The following is a 16798-nucleotide window of genomic DNA, read 5'->3' on the forward strand; positions in this document are numbered from 1 at the left end:
AAGGATTAAAATATATGACTAAACTAAATCTTAATCTCTATACTCTCAAAAAATATAATTTCTATACTCTCATGGTTTAACCTTGTGGTATTTACTAGGGCCCTTCCCCTCCCCACCACCATTCCTTGATTAGCCCAATTATCCAGTTTTTGTACTCCCTTCAGATGAAGGTATCAAAACTCTGCTCAACTTTTTATTCATCTCTTCCATAGTTGGTATATACTCTTAGGAGAAAAGTGACCAACTGGCAGCCTCATCTGTATTGTTCTACCTTTATTATTTTCCTTCCTTTCCTCAGTCTTGTCTCTAATGATCCTCACTGCCTAGTTAGCTCTCTAATATCTACAAGTAGATTTTTTGGAAAAAAAGTTTGTCTAGATTTTCTGATTGTTTCGATTTTTTTGAAGAAAGTTTATCTAGATTTTCTGGGAGCAATTGGTCAAAATTATTCTACCTGCCATTACTAGAAGTTGAAAATTCATTATGGATTTTAAGAAACATATCCCATGGCAGCTGTCTTTCAACTTACTGTGGTCCTTATTGTAGGCTACTAGTTCTTAAATCAGTTCCCAAAACTGATTTTGAGGAACTGGCAGTTCCTCAAAAGGTTAAATATAGGGTTACCATATGACCCAGCAATTCTACTCTTAGGTATATACTAAGAAATGAAAATTCATGTCCATAAAAAACTTGTACATGAATGTCCAAAGTAGCATTATTTATAATGTCCCAACAATGGGAACAACACAAATAGCCATCAAGTGATGAATGAATAAATAAAATGTGGTATAGCTACAGAACAGAATACAGCAATAAAATCAGTGAAGTACTAGACATACTACAACATGGGTGAATCTGGAAAATATTATGCTGAGTGAAAAAAGTGAGTTCCAAAGGACCACATATTTTGCAGTTCCATTTAAATGAAATGGTCAGAGTAGGAAAATCTTTGGAAATAGAAATTAGATTCATGGTTGCCTAGGTCAGAGGGGATTGAGGAGAATGAGTAGTTACTGTCATGGGTACAGAGTTTCTTTTTTAGGATCATGAAAATATTCAAAATTGATTATTACAATGATTGCACAACTCTGTGAATATACTAAAAATTTACCCTTTAAATGAGTGAATTTTATAGTATGTGAATTATATCTTAATAAATTAGTCATATATAAAAACCACAAGCAAGTTATTTGTGCTATTGACTCCAAATACAATAGGCATTCAAAAAGTAGGAGAATTTGGTGTTAAAAGGAAAAAAAGCAAGGCGCCTGGGTGGCTTGTTTGATTAAGCATCTGACTCTTGATTTTTGGCTCAGCTCATGAACTGTATGTAAGTCATAGGATGGGAACCCAATGTTCAGAAGGGAGTCTGCTTAAGGAGTCTCTCACTCTCCTTCTGCCCCACCTGTTTTCTCTCCAAAATAAATAAAACCTTAAAAAAGAAAAGAAAAAGCTAAAATCCAGACTGCATTCAATAATCTCTTCTGTTGGTGAAAATGAGTTATTTTCCATATTTGCATCTGTCCATTTTATACTTTGGAGGGAAGGTGATTTGGATGACTTTGGATTTTAACACTGAGTCATTTGCTTACAAGATTTCAAATAGCATTTGAAAATGCCCATGAATAGACTCCCAGGAGAAAAATGAAATTTCAAGGAGAGAGATTTGCTGTAAATTTTTCCTATGAAATGTCAGCCAAACGACTTGACTCCGTGATGCTTTTCTGACCAGAAGTCTGCTGAGAGTTACTGACTGCTTCTGTAGTAGATTTTAAAATATGTAATGGGACCAGACACTGAGTAAAAGAGCATTTGAATAAATGCTCATTTCCTGGTACTCAGATTTTTTCATACTGTAAAACATTTGGTTATGACTTTAGGGTTAGCTTTTCCTCTTAGTAAACTTTAGGGAAAATGAATTCATTTCAAAAAAATTTATGTAGGTAATGGCAAATTCACTTCTTTTGTCTTTTCATATAAGATGTGGAAATTAAGAAACTAAAAGAGAATGTACACCAATAAATCCTGAAACTGCATTCAGTATACCTCTACCTAGATCATCAAGGCTCACCTATAAAAACACTTTTTTTCCAAAAGTGTTTGTTTGCAAACTACTACTCCAGGAAGCCTTTGTAACAAGAAGAGTAATAATGAAGTGAGTTCATTTACTCAGACCAAAGTTAGCAAAGTGCATCTTATTATTTGCAAAATAGCAGTGGGAAGAATTAGAATTGATGAGCTTTTAGAGAATGTTTTGGGAAATTCCATGTTCATTCATGTGAAAAATATTGTCATAAATATGATGATCACATACTCTGAACCTCAAATTTGAACACATTATCTGATAATTTACAGTGTATTTATGAGATAGTTCTGGAAAGCCCAGGGACTGCAGTCACAGTAAAGATGAGCATTATGACACTCTAAATCAGGATCGTGCTACGTATCAGGTGTGCTGTTACTTCTCCCACTTGTACCCATGGCTGCTTAGGCAACTGTGACATTCTTCACTGCTGACTGTGCTGTGGCCACACAACCAGTTAGTTGGAGTTGGCCTTAATCAACAAGAAACCTCTTCACCATCTGGGTTAGAGGTAGTTTTTGACCTCTTGTTCACTTGGCACCATGTAGAAATGATTAAGCCAAGTGGCCAGTGGGGCAAAAAGTTTCTTTGAAAATATGACAAGTATGTGTAAAGATTGCTTAAACCTACCCTTTGCTATTCTTTTTATTTTTTTTTTAATTCACGCGGAAGCAAGCTAGTCACATGAAAGACACTTAAAACTGAATCTTTAGTGAACTTAGAGGTCTGCATGGTTTTCATCTCTTCTTCCATTTGGCCATGGTTCTCATCCTCAGAGAGCTTGTTGTCTAGTAAGATAGAAAAAATTATAAACAAATAACTGTGGTGCAACGTATAATGTGAAAAAATTCTGTGAGAATGATTAGGGTGTTCACAAAGAAGAGCATTTTTCTTCTATTCAAGGTGAACAAGTAAATGCATCTTGCAGTTTGTTTTCTATTTTTTCACCTGGTTTTGTTTCTCTGTTCCTCCTCTTTGTGTTTTTGTTAAACTGGTATTTAGTGATCACATTATTCATCCTTAAATTGTCACAATCTACTAGGAGTTAATATTGGGACACTTCCCGTGAAGTTAAGAACATTACAACAGCAGAATCCCATGTACTTCCTCCCTCATCCTTTGTGTTATTGTTGTCATGTGTTTTATAAACACATGTTAAAAACTGATAGTTTGTTATTTTTGCTTTAAGCAGTTAGTTTCTTTTTTTAAATTAAGAAGTAAAAGTAGTCTTTGCTGGTCTAATAGTGATGATTCTTTTGGCATTTTACTTATCTGAAAATGTTTTTAATTTACCCTCATTTTTAAGGAAGATTTTCATTGGATATGGTCTTCCGGGTTGATAAATTCTTTTTCTTTTGAAACTATAGAATGTAATTTCATTGTCTTAGGGTCTCCATTAGAAGTCAACCATTTTTCATACATTTTTCTTTTTGTATGAAATATGCCTTTTGTCTTTGGTGTCTTTGGAGATCTTCTTTTTAGCTGGTGCTCATTAGTTTGACTACAACATTCCAAAGTATGTTTTCTTTGTTTTTATACTACGTAATGTTTGCTGAGCTTCCTATATTTGTGAACTGATATTTTTCAACAAATTTGGGGAATTTGGGCCATTATTTCCTCAAGTATTTTTTCTGCCCATTTCCTCTCTTCTCCCTCCTCCCCTTCTCTCCCTTTGACTGTAAAGATAAATAGACATCTTTTTTTTTATATATATAGACTTCTTGATATTATCTCACAAATTGAGACTCGCTGAAGCTGTTCATCCATCCAGTCATTTTTTCTTCTCCCTTGTTCAGTTTCTGTTGAATTTGAATTATCAACGAATAATTTCTATTGACATGTCTTCAAGTTAATACAGTTTTTTCTAAAATCTTCTATCAGTTGTTAAGCCCATCCACTTAATTTTTTTAGGCTGGCCTGGATTGAACAAATGCTGATCTGCAGTGATACTTACCCTTGGGCAATGCCATAGAATTTATTATCTACAGATAAAAGATGTTCTTTAACCAGCTAGAGGTGCAAAAGTCATGAGAAACAAACACTGCTCCTGTGAATTTCTAAGGCAAAGAATTCTAAAAATTTTATAACTAAAGGCAAACTATAGTCCTGGGTATTGGTGTCTGATTCATTCTCCACGTTGATTCTTAACAAATCAGTTTTAACTTCCACATTAATGAAAGGTCATCACAGTTATTCCAGAATAAAAAGAAGGGCAGCGGAGATGGGGAAGAAATAAAAGATAAGAGAGCCTGGAATTAGAGTGGATTCTAAAAAAAAAAAAAAAAAAAAGTTGTAAAGATATAGAAAAATTTAACCTCTTTCAAATTTTATTAATTTGGTCTATCAGAGACCCATGTCAGAGAAGAAACTAGCCATCATTTTGAAATAATTCCTATCAGGCACTGTTGTAAACAGCTAACACATCTTATTTCCTTTTATTCATATAAAAACACTGAGAAATCTTTCCTGTTATCTGTACTTTTCAGGTGAAGAACAGAGGTTCAGTGAGATAAATTAAGAATAGAAGTATGATGAACTGAATCAGGTGGGTACACATTTTCTGGACCAGGTAAATTTTGAGTTTGATTTTAAACATAGAAAAGAAGTGTTGTGTGGGGTGTACCGCTTAGAGGGGGCCACCAAATGTGGGGCGTCCCAGTTGGGTGGGGGCCTGTGGCCAGGTGGTGAAGGAATTCATCACAGACCCAAACACTAGTGATGGAAGTTTGTTGAATACATCACTGCAGGGGAGTGGCGGGCAGGACAGGGAAGGAGAGCCTGTCTGCCACAAGCTGAGGGGTCCCAGTTACAGGGTGGAGTGAGGCAGTATGGGATGCTTGGAACTTTCTGTAATCTTCAGAACTGCGCCTGGATATAATTGGGGTCTGTGACGACTTTGAGGGGGGGTCGCTTATTGAGCCCTGTTTGTTTTCCACTGATGGTCCTTGTGGGCCTTCCTGCCTTGCTCTGGTTTCCATTGCTCAAGCCCGTTGCCTAAAAGCAGTCTCGACAGGTGGGAACTGGGTAATGCTTCCCCCATGAATTATCAGGAAATAGCCCTGTTGTTTTCTGTCTAAACTACTGACCTTCACGGTGTCCGGTGGGAAATGCACCTCTATGTCTGACTGGTAAAGACCTTTAATGGGTGATTGATAATGCCAAGGGTGATGATGACTAATGGCTGGGAGGGCTGAAGGTCTCCACTTGAAGGCAGGACTATAATTCAAAGCTTGCTTTGATTCTCTCTAGACAGATAATCAGCTTTGCTCCACCAAACACATTCCAGGCAGGAGCCATCAAAGTTCCAAAGTTTGATCCCTTCCCGTTGGAAATCCTTCTCCGGATCTGAGTTAAACCTTCTCACTCCTCACACATTTCAATTTGTCTTTCTTCTTGACCCACTGACCCAACGCCAAAGAAACCATTAAGAAAATCCTTACCAAACTCTATTTTCTTTTTCTTTTTTTAAAGATTTTATTTACTTATTCATGAGAGACACACAGAGAGAGGCAGAGACACAGGCAGAGAGAGCTTGATGCGGGACTCGATCCCAGGACCCTGGGATCACAACCTGAGCCCAAGGCAGACGCTCCACCACTGAGCCCCCCAGGGGGCCCTCAAACTTTATTTTCTACCACGAATGTGTACAGTACCTTCAGCTTTCTTTCTGTGCATTCCCCCCACCATCATTGCCTTTGCACCCTACTCAAATAATACCTACCTCTCTGGGACTCATTTTTGCCCTCCACCAAATGGAAGAATTGGTTTAATCATACATATCTTTGCTTCTCTAGGTCCTAGAGGTTCAAAGAATCAAGTCACATGATAGAGCGTGGGAAGTATGACAACCAAGAGAGGCACTGCCAACCAGAAACCTCCTTCGATAGAAGCAGCTCTGCTTTCTGTCCACCTAGCAGTTGGACATTCCATTTCAAGGGATCTGATACTGACACAAATTTGAAAGCCATTGGATTTGGTTCTATCTCTAAACAGTCTAAGATAATACCCCATGAGTCTGCAATCTGAACGAGCCTAACAGAAGCAAGAGCTGTTTTATCTACCTAACATTTTGCGTGTTTTCAGACTTAGAATCAGATACGTTTCTTCGAGACCAGATAGAAAGCTTGGCTGAGTGCACAGGCAGGAAGGGACCTTGCAGAGGAGCCCCCAGGGATAAATTCCTTTCTCATGAAATCACCCAGTCACTCCTCAGGTATTAAAGAGTCCAGTAGCTAGTCCTCCCCGCCCCCCCCCCACCCCCAGTGTTGACCCTCCTAATTTGACAGTAGAGAACAGTGGTGGTGAATTCCAGGCAGAGTCAAGAGGGAGCCTGAGCCCCGAGTTCTCCCATTGGCACCCCCTGCTCCCCTGGCAGCTCCACCGACCCTGGCAGGGGACCTGATAAACCAGAAGTTTATTTCTCTTAGGTCAGACCCTGCAACGTTGCCATGTTCCTGGCAATCCACCCCATCATCCACAGGCTCAGCTCGTGGATGCAGAGGTACCCCCTTCTCGGCTGCCAGTGCTGTGGGGAGAGCAGGCCAGTTTTTCCTCGGTGCCTGCACAGCTCCCCTGAGTCCTGTTTGCAGGGTCTGCTGCCTTGAAACTTGGGGTGCCTGCCTACTGGGTGCCGTATATCCTCGGCAGTGCATGCAACTCCTAGGGTGGCGTGGAGGGAGAGTGGTTTATTACAAACTTGGCTCTGTTACAAACAGAAAGGATTTATGTATAAGGTTCAAATTGTTATTTTTAGAGTCAGTAATGTGAACAATCCCAATATTTTCTGGAGACTCTCCCTTAGGGTCAAGGGGAGCAGTGCTGGACTGCCTGAGCCCTCCCACCCAGCGGCCTCCAGCCTCCCCCTCACATTCCACCCCCCACTCTGCTGCTGAGCCAATGATCCCGAATGTAAATCCAATCGTGCCACCTTCTGCCTCCTTCAAAGGATTGCCACCGACCTCTGAATAAAGTACAAGTTCTTTAGCAGAACAGGGAAGGACCAGCCTTATTTTGCTCCATTCATCCTGCACCTTTGGTTCCTGCCTTCCCGTATCACCCAGCTGAGAGTCAGGACCTGAAGTCTCACCCCAGCTGCAGAGTATCAGGAGAAGGGCTATTTTTCTTTTCTTTTTTTTTTTTTTTCTTTAAAGCATAGTCATGTATTTCTCAAATCTTCCCACAACAAAATCAATGAATGTCTTTATTAAAAATAATGCTTGTAATAACAGAGTGAATATTTATTGCCAGGCATTAGGTTGTATGTTCTAAGTTAACTAATTTAATCATTCATTAAAACAATCCTAAAAGGAAAGTGCTCGCTCTTTCTTCTTTCTTTCTTTCTTTCTTTCTTTCTTTCTTTCTTTCTTTCTTTCTTTCTTTCTTTCTTTCTTTCTTTCTTTCTTTCTTCTTTCTTTCTTTTTCTTTCTTTCTTTCTTCTTTCTTTCTTTCTTTCTCTTTCTTTCTTTCTTTCTTTCTTTCTTCTTTCTTTCTCTCTCTGTCTCTTTCTCTTTTTCTTTCTCTTTTCTTTTCCTCTTTTGAGGTAAGTGCTATTTACAACTTCATCTGCTGGATGAGAAACAGCCTATAGGGTAAATAATCATTCGCGTTCACAAGCAGCAAAGGCAGGTTTCAAATCCAGCAGCCACGTTCCACAAGCCACCCTCTTTACCATGCTCCCAGGTAGTCTCTCACTAAAAATGCAGATTCACGGCCCCTCCACAGCCCAAAGGTACATATTTTAAACAAGATTCCAAGGTGATTCTTTTACGCACTGGTTTGACAAACGGTAGTCAATTTTGTTCAAACAGAACATAGTAGATGAGTGTCCTCTAGTGTATCCACAGGAGCATTACACATTTTATCCTTTTGTACAAAATAGCCAAATTTCATGATGTACACATTTTAAGGATTGTATTAGGATAAATTGTTTCCACGTCAATGTCTCTATCAATCAAATTGATAATTTGGTCACAAAAGTATTATATAAATATTGCTGGATAACCGTCTATCTCATCAAACCTTAACAGCTCCTGGGAATTCAATTTAAATATTGAAAGGCTCCAATCCAACAAGTCTGTAGGTGAGGAACGGAGGCTCATATCCTTAGTGCACAGAAGGTACTAAAAGGAAAATACCAAATTCACTCTCTGCAAGGGGCAGATTTTACCCGTCCTATTTGTGGTGGCTTCACTACGTCATCAGTTGTCCTCTGTAGGTCCTACTCAGTTTATTATGTCCGAAGACGATACACTAAGGCCCTTACGCTTTTCTCTTATCCTCTTTAAAGTTGGAAGGGAGGAGAATCCATTCACTCTGTAATGTGATGTGTAAAAATCCCCTATATCACTGTTAGGCTATTGCTTATTCCCAAACAGGGAGCCATCTATGTATATTTTAGGTTAGAGTTAAACGTCTGTAACAAAAAGACCCTAACACATAAAGGTTAAAACAAGATTGACTTTTCATTCTCTCTGATGTTACTGTCCAGAGATGGTGGTCCATATAGTGAAGCTCTGGCACTCACACTCAACACACAGATCCCATTTCTGAGTTCAAAGTGGGTGCTCCACTTGCTGCTCTTGCATCTGTATCGCAGCCCATGGAGAAGAGGCCAGGGGAGAGCACAGCCCTTCCTTCCAAGGGCAAGCCCGGCCACGGCAGACAGCAGCTTTACTCCCAACCCACTGGCCAGAATTGATCATAAGCTTTAAGAGAGGATTGTAGTCCTCAGTGAGGCAGAGACGTGCCCCACCGACCCTGACGTACCATCATCAAAGGACAACAGGGAAAGTGGATCCTTAGTAACTGTCTCTACCACACACCACTGCCTCTATTTGAACATTTCTTATGTGATTCAATAAGTAGCCAGTTAGTCACAAAAACAGTCAAGAAAGTAAATCAGGTATTTCAAGAATGCCAGTTAATAAAATGATAGCATTTTTACAGAGATGCGAGAACCTGAGAACCTTGCTTCCTTTGCCTTATGGTCCCTCATGGTGGATGCTTCTAAATGATCCATCTAGACAAATGGTTTAAAAGTAAATACAGGCTGTCTTTGCACTGCATGCTTTCAATATGCACAAATTACAGCTAGTCACCATGGCTTAGTTAAATATCACCCGCTCCCCTGACAACGCAGTCCAAATTTCAGTTGCCACATTATATAAGGTGGGTAACTGCATCAAGTCCAAACTCTGTGCTAGCTCTTCAGTTCACAGCTAACAGCATAAATAACAGGTGCACATGAGGTTCACTGAGCAATCACGTTATTTCTCTCAAAGTCTGTCGGTGATTGGTCCCTGCATATCTGTTGTTCAGTCTATGCGCAGGAAGCAAAGGGTGTAATTGGCCAACAGAGATGGAAGCGTAGTAAACAAACAAAAGATGGTTTAACACTGGAAGTGAAAATCTAGTTGAATATACATGAAGTTATAGAAGAAATAGCTGACCATGGAAATGTCATTACTGCCACATTTTGAGACAGATACTTAGCTGTAGGAACTGCAGGGTTCTCCAGAGAAACAGAGCCAAGAGAGAGAGAGAGAGAGAGAGAGAGAGAGAGAGAGAGAGAGAAAAGAGAGAGAAGAGAGATTTATTTTAAGGAATTGGCTCACATGATTATGGAGACTGGCAAGTCCAAAATCTGCAGAATGAGCCAGCGGGCTGGAAACCCAGGGAAAAGCTGATGCTGTAGTTTCAGATTTGACCAACATGGCACAGCCAAGTAAACATATAAAATCAAGCATCACAGGAACCTGGTGAAGGCAAACTTATTAATATGAATGAATAAAGTGGTTATGATGAACCAGAAGTGATGCTGGTAAAACAACAACAACTTGACATCAAAGGAACTCTTGGCGGTGGTGGGCGCTGGGCTGGCTCAGTCAGAGGAGCATGTGACTCTTGATCTCAAAGTCATGCGTTCAAGCCCCACATTGGGTGTAGAAGTCACTTAAATAAATAAATAAAAACTTACAGCAAATCTTGGGATATTCCACAACATTGACAGCAGAAAGAATAAAATGCTGGAAGATAATTTAAACTTAGAAAGAGCATGACAGTTCACCCAGGTATAGAAAAGATGCTCACTCCTTGTCAGAGGTCACAGATTAGGAAGGGAAGGCCAGCACTTTTCAAACTATTCTTGGTAAGTACAAAGAAATAAGACACTTTTATTCTGAATGTTTCTAGGCCTTTAAATTGTGGTGCACACCACAAATATTAGTTTTGACATTTTTTTCATTTATAACCTATGGTAACTAAGTTTTTAATGTTTTGACAAAACGTTTTATTTATTTATTTCTTTAAATTTTCTTTATTTATTCATGAGAGACAGAGAGAGAGAGAGAGAGGCAGAGACACAGGCAGAGGTAGAAGCAGGCTCCATGTAGGGAGCCTGATGTGGGACACGATCCCAGGTCCCCAGGATCATGCCCTGGGCTGAAGGTGGCAATAAACTGCTAAGCCACCTGGGCCGCCCTTGACAAAACATTTTAAAGATCAAAGAACAATCATAATTTTTTTCACATTGATTATTAAGATTGACTTGTTTGGCTTCTGCTTGCATGGTGTTTTTTTTTGTTTTGTTTTGTTTTTTTGTTTCTTAAAGGGGGAAGGGGCAGAAGGAGAGGGAAAGAGGGAATCTCAAGCAGACTCCACACTCAGTGCAGAGCCCGACATGGGGTTCCATCTCACAACCTGAGCCCAAATCAAGAGTGGGACACTTAATCAACTGAGCCATCCAGGTGCCCCTTGCACTGTGATTTTTATGGTCTCGAAGTCCCATGCAAAGTGGGGACTGCCTGTATAGTATTTCATTGGAAGAGATAATCTGGTGGCTCAAATGGAATATTTATTTCTGGGAGGATAGGAGGAGGGTGGTAACCTCTTTGTGTCCCTTGAATTTCCTAGTCAGGTATAGATGTCTAGAAAATACTGGGTTTTATTGTTTTGGTGGAAAACGACTCTGGGTCAGATGAACAGTGGAGTCATATTAAGAGGGCATGAGAAACAAGATCCACACTTGGTCTATGCCTGAATCTAAGCTTCAGTTTCCTGATCCATCACCGAAGGGCAGTAAGAGTGTTTCCATCCACTTAATGGGGCTCTTTTGAACCTAGCCCATGAAAGGGCTAAATAAATGTCTACAGAGAGAGAGAGAAAAAAAAATGATCCAGGACTTAGTTTGACCAAGAGTAGTTACCCTACAGAGTTCTCATAACCCTTCAATTATAGTTGAGGCTAGAGCATGAAGGCTGCCTGGGTGCTGGTTAGAGGGAGAGGAAGGGTTGAGGGCAAATGTTTGGAGCAAGGCGGCCAGGTCCCTTGAAGTTACCTATGCCAGGATCAAGAACGTTTCATCCTTTGGCCCAGTCCTCGTTCCCCTGCCCCGTGATCTTTGGGCCATCTGAATGGGGGCTGAATGGTTCAATTTAGGAAAAGAAGCAGAGAAAACAAAGCTTGGTTCGGCCTATTGGTGCATATTTTGCATTTTTAGTTTCTCCCTGTTGCATCACTCCTTTGGGCAAAAAACAAACATAAAACATGCTCCAATTTTCCACTTCAAATAAAAGATTGCTCTTATAATTGCGCACCCTGAGTTACTACCGTTGCGTATATTCTTTCAATCGAGCAGTCACCTCATCCGGTTTTCTGAAGCTCTGTCTCAAAGGCAACCAGTGACCTGATATAAAAAATAGTGAAAGGGAATAAAGGGGAAAGGAGAAAAAATGAGTGGGAAATATCAGAAAGGGAGACAGAACATGAGAGACTCCTAACTCTGGGAAACGAACTAGGGGTGGTGGAAGGGGAGGTAGGCGGGGGGTGGGGGTGACTGGGTGACCGGCACTGAGGGGGGCACTTGATGGGATGAGCACTGGGTGTTACTCTATATGTTGGCAAATTAAACACCGATAAAAAACAAAACAAAACAATAAAAACCTCCAGGCTCTGGTGCTCAGCACTTGTGCTCTCTGAGCAGAGAGGCCAGCTTTCTTCCCTGATGACTTCTCCTTCTCATGCTCCTTTGACACAAAGGCCCTAAAACTTCGTGTTTCCCTTGCCCCCAAATGTGTCTGCTTCCCTGTGTTCTGACTTCGAGCACTTCATCATTTTGTTCCCAAAGTTCTCCCATGAACTTCTTATCAACCCCGCGCTGGGGGTGTCCCATCAGTCTTTATCCTTCCGGCCCTCACTCCCCCAAAACCCTCCCACATTTCCATTTGTAACCCCCCAGAATCTCAGCCTAAGCACCTACTTCAAATGTACCTTTGTCTCCCTTTGCTTTCATTCCAGCCTCATCATTTCTAGAAGCAGGTCCTGGTCCTAGCTAACCAGAAATAGAAGGAAATGTTACTGTAGGTAGAAGCAGAGAACGAAGGGAACTAGATTCTTGACTCCTAAGTTTCAAAAGATGTGGATATGGACTTAAGTTAAAAAGTCTTAGATGTGTGTTTTCCAAGAAAGCACTGGAGCTCACCGGGTGAGGTGACCTCGCCACAACGACGTGAGTGAAAGCAGCTCTGCCTCTCTTGAGCAAATAGCACCAGTTGCAAATGCCATGAGGTCACCATGGAGGCAGATACACCAGAGCAATGGGAAATGTCTTTCCTACTGCTGTCTGATGTCTTATTGCCCCATGCCCATGGCTCCTTGATCGCCAAAAGAAGGGTTACCTGCATAGACCCCAACACTTTCTCCCAACATCTTCCCAAACAATTCTTCATTTTAGTTGACCCAGGGCATTCTTAGGCCTCTGAGAATGGTTGTGGAAAGCACCGCATAGTGAAAGAGTGCGCTTATCAGGAAGCTTCTGTACCTAGCAATTGGAACAGCTGGACACCTTGGCTGAACTGGTAGAAATAACATTTTTTAGAAAAAAGATTATTTATTTGAGAGAAAGAGAGGAGGAGGTGGAGGGAGAGGGAGAGAGAAACTCCCCCCTGAGCATGGATGCTCCCAGGACCCTGAAGTCACGACATGAGCTGGAATCAAGAGCCGCCGCCTAACCGACTAAGCCACCCAGTGTCTTAATAACTGTCTACATTAAACTTACCTCCTATACACCTACACTTGCTAGTTCTTTCTGAATTCCATATTTTTGTTCACCTTAGATTCACAAGCTCCATACCTCAGAATTATCTTCAACAATTTCTCTCTAGAGTGGGCATCAATGGTATTGTCTGGTTATTGTATTCCCCTTTTTTCTAGAAACGATATCCCACACTTAGCATTCCCCCCACTTTTAGTAGGAGGTCATCATGTCCTAGCACGATCCCACCCTCTACACCTGGCTGTTGCCGGTTGGTTCCAGGGTGGACGTCCAAATCAAGATGGAATAATTAGGATGCTAAAAAGACTGAAGCTGACAAACAGCAGGTTAATCAATTTTTTTCTCATATAACAAGAACTCCAGCTCAGGGCTAAATCTGCTCCAGGGTGTAGCGGGACACAGGCTCCTCTATCTCACTGCTCTACACATTTTTTCATGTGATTTTCATAATCTTCATCACAGATGGTTGCTCCAACCCCAGATATATGCATATTTCTGTAGAGAAGGAACGTGGAGGGGCTACTGGCAAGGGACTAAGGGGGGGGCACCATGATTTCTCCCTTTCACAAAAATTTTCTGGAATATTTGAGTGGTGTCTGTACCTCTTCTGAAAAACCAATTTTAAAATTACTTCAGTTAAAAAAAAAACCCAAGTCAGCAACACCAAATTGTATTGCATATTTAACCTATATGTCACTTTAAGAACCAATTGTTTTCATGAAATGTGTAAATACTTGCCTCTAAAGACCTAAGCATTTAAAAAATAAATCTTAAGGAGAAAAATTGAGTAAAAAAAAAATCCAAAAGTCCATTTCTTTGCTAATCTCACTTCCACCACTCCACCACCATCCCCATTAAAATTTTTAATAAATTGGCAGAAGTGCACCAAGGTAAACACATCTGTTTGGCAATACTTTGTTAATAATTAACCTGAGTTCAGACCTCAAAATTAGGGAATTGGTGAAAATACTACAATTTAGTAAAGTTAGTGGGACTTGGGGCAGTTGGGTGGCTCTGATACTGGGGTCCTGGGATGAGTCCCTCTGCCTGTGTCTCTGCCTCTTTCTGTGTGTCTCATGAATAAATAAATAAAATCTTTTATTTTTTTTAAAGCTAGCAGGAATCATGAGTGTATGTGGGTGTAGGTGGGTGGGTGGGTGTGTATGTGTGTGTGTCGTTAGAGAGCAGTAAAGGTGTCAGGGGGATGAAGTTAGAGTCCCTTCTGACTCTCTCTCTAGAAAAAAGCAGGCCTGATATCCATTATTCTCAAGACTTTGGGAACAGAGGAGAGGGAATGTTCATAAGGATTTTGAGAAGCATGTGGAGTTTCAAAAATTACACTTCATATACCTATGTCTCATGAGTTTCAGAATCTATTCAGAATTTTTTTGCTTGGTAGGATCATACAGAACACAAAGCGGTGCAGGCAACTGGACTAAAAGAAAAAAAAAGGGTGAGAACTCTTACCTTAGCCCTTATGTCTTATAAGTTATTGTAAACTTATTATTTGTTCCCACTAGCTTTCCGATGCTTGAAACCGCTTGAATGGGGGATGGTTTTTTGTTTGTTTGTTTTTTAATTCCACACTGAAAAAATGGACTTAAATCCCTTGGAGACAACTTTGTCCCCACAGGAAAATGATTTAAACTCATTAACCAGGCTGTGTGAAATTGAATAAAGGAAACTCAATTTAAAATAGGGCCAGGAAAAAAATAAAAATAAAAATAAAAATAAAATAAAATAAAATAAATAAATAAAATAAAATAAAATAAAATAAAATAAAATAAAATAAAATAAAATAGGGCCAGGAGCAACGAAGGGATGGTGCTCACTCAGTATCAGTCACCGCTTACTTTATATAACCCAGCAGGAAGGAGGAAGATTTTCTCCTCACCCAGCAGTGACCCAGCCAATGAGAAACCATCACAACTGGCAACTCTCCTTCTCCTATGAACTTTCCTCCAAAGCAACCCCTCCCAATTCCCTCCTTTCCTCCATAAAAGCAAGGCCCTCCCCTCTGTTCTTCGTTCCTCTCTCCTTTTTTTTTTTCCTCTCTCCTTCTTGCCTCCAGTGTGCTGTAGTTTGCATGTCCTAAGTTGCAATTCCTCTGCTATTCCCAGATAAACTCATCATCTTTGCTGGTTAAATAACTGGCTATTTTATTTTTAAGGCTGATAGTTGTAAAGATCTTTCTTCAGCAGAGTATAATAAAGTGAGGGTAGGGAGGGCCCTGGAAGTCAGAGGGAATGAGAGCAGCCCTTTGCATGGAGAGGCTAAGGATGAGGAGGGATGGAAACCTGCAAACTAGTACACAGCTGGTTCAAGACCAGACTATCTGACTGGGCCTATGTTCCAAATGGCCTGTGCCTGCTTATCTTTTCCTAGCTTTATGGGTATTCTCAGAATCAGAGCGATGATGATGAAAGGGGGTTCTTACAGGAAGTTGGGCTGGAGAGGTTCTTTGCATGAATGAGGTTCAATCAGTACCCCCAGGCCCAGCCAAACTCCTATCACAGGCATCAGGGAGGAGTGAAAAACCCTTCCTGAAGTGATAGTTCCTATATTCCCTTTCTTCCTGCAACTCAGCCTGCCAGCAAGTCACACTATGGCTAAAAGGCATTGGTTTTCTTCCCCCAAAGTGGTTTGTTCACTTCTCAATGCAAGCCTTTACTTTTCATTGACTCTGCTAGCCAGTCAAGCATGCCTACCCAGTGAACATTACGTCCCAGTGTGAGAGCTGCCAGATGAAGTTGTGGATGGGTAAGATCCGCGGGCTTGATCAGCTGGTCTGACCCATGGCCATGGAAATTCCATCACTGCATCTAGACACTAAGAAAAAACTTGCAGATACTACCACCAGTGGCTTACAGTCTTTCTAACACTTTTGTGTCTAGAAAACATAGCACCGTGCTATGGTTACAGGAACAAGGACAAAAATACATCAAATCTATGTTAGCTTCTTTCCTCTTCTATAGAAAGAGTGTGTGGGCATTTGTGCACTGGGGGGTCGCCGGGAGCAGTGTGAACGTTTGCCCGGCCTAGTTTACAGGAGTTGTTGAAAGTACTACAGGTGAGAAATACTTGGCAGCACCCCACGATTTAGGATTTTAAGTATTTTTAAATCTCTTATCCCTTGGTCATCCAAACACACCAGATCATTAGCTTTATGTTGAGTTAGTAAAAATGATCATGCTCCTTTTCCTAGTTCTAAAATAATCAAGTGGGTAGGGCAGGAGCAAGACCTGGGAAGATCTGAGTGATGAACTGTGTTATGAATTGATCCCAGAAAGTCTTTTTCTAGGATTTTCTTAGGCGCCCTTTACCACCTGGTGGACTCCCTTTAGAAACTGCTGGTAACTTGATGGGATGAGCACTGGGTGTTATACTATGTGTTGGCAAGTCGAACTTCAATAAAAACAAATTAAAAAGAAAATAAAGAAAAAAGAAAATAAAGAAAAAAGAAAAAGAAACTGCTGGTAAGTAAGGAGTCTCCCAGGCTCCGGCCCCAGCCCATCCTGCAGGCTCCGGAAGGTCTCTCGAAGGGGGCTTCTATAGATTCGGGGCCAGGATTTGCAACCCAGGATGAAAATGTGCATGGGGTGGGGGGGGGTCTCTGGCTATACTACTGACCCCTTAGACCTCAGCCTCCAGCCCTAATTTGGCTT

At 40.9% G+C, this 16798-nt stretch overlaps 1 long non-coding RNA gene across 1 annotated transcript; it reads right to left on the minus strand.

Moving 5' to 3' along the window:
• Window positions 1–5600: 5600 nt before the first annotated feature.
• LOC121493636 lies at window positions 5601–16562 on the minus strand. The gene is made up of 3 exons (XR_005988516.1): window positions 12350–16562; window positions 11677–11765; window positions 5601–9837 (listed from the first exon to the last, which is right to left on the minus strand). It is a non-coding gene; the product is annotated as an uncharacterized LOC121493636 (long non-coding RNA).
• Between the last annotated feature and the right edge of the window lie 236 nt (window positions 16563–16798).

The sequence above is a fragment of the Vulpes lagopus genome, chromosome 1, assembly GCF_018345385.1.
Source record: "Vulpes lagopus strain Blue_001 chromosome 1, ASM1834538v1, whole genome shotgun sequence".
Taxonomy (NCBI): domain Eukaryota; kingdom Metazoa; phylum Chordata; class Mammalia; order Carnivora; family Canidae; genus Vulpes; species Vulpes lagopus.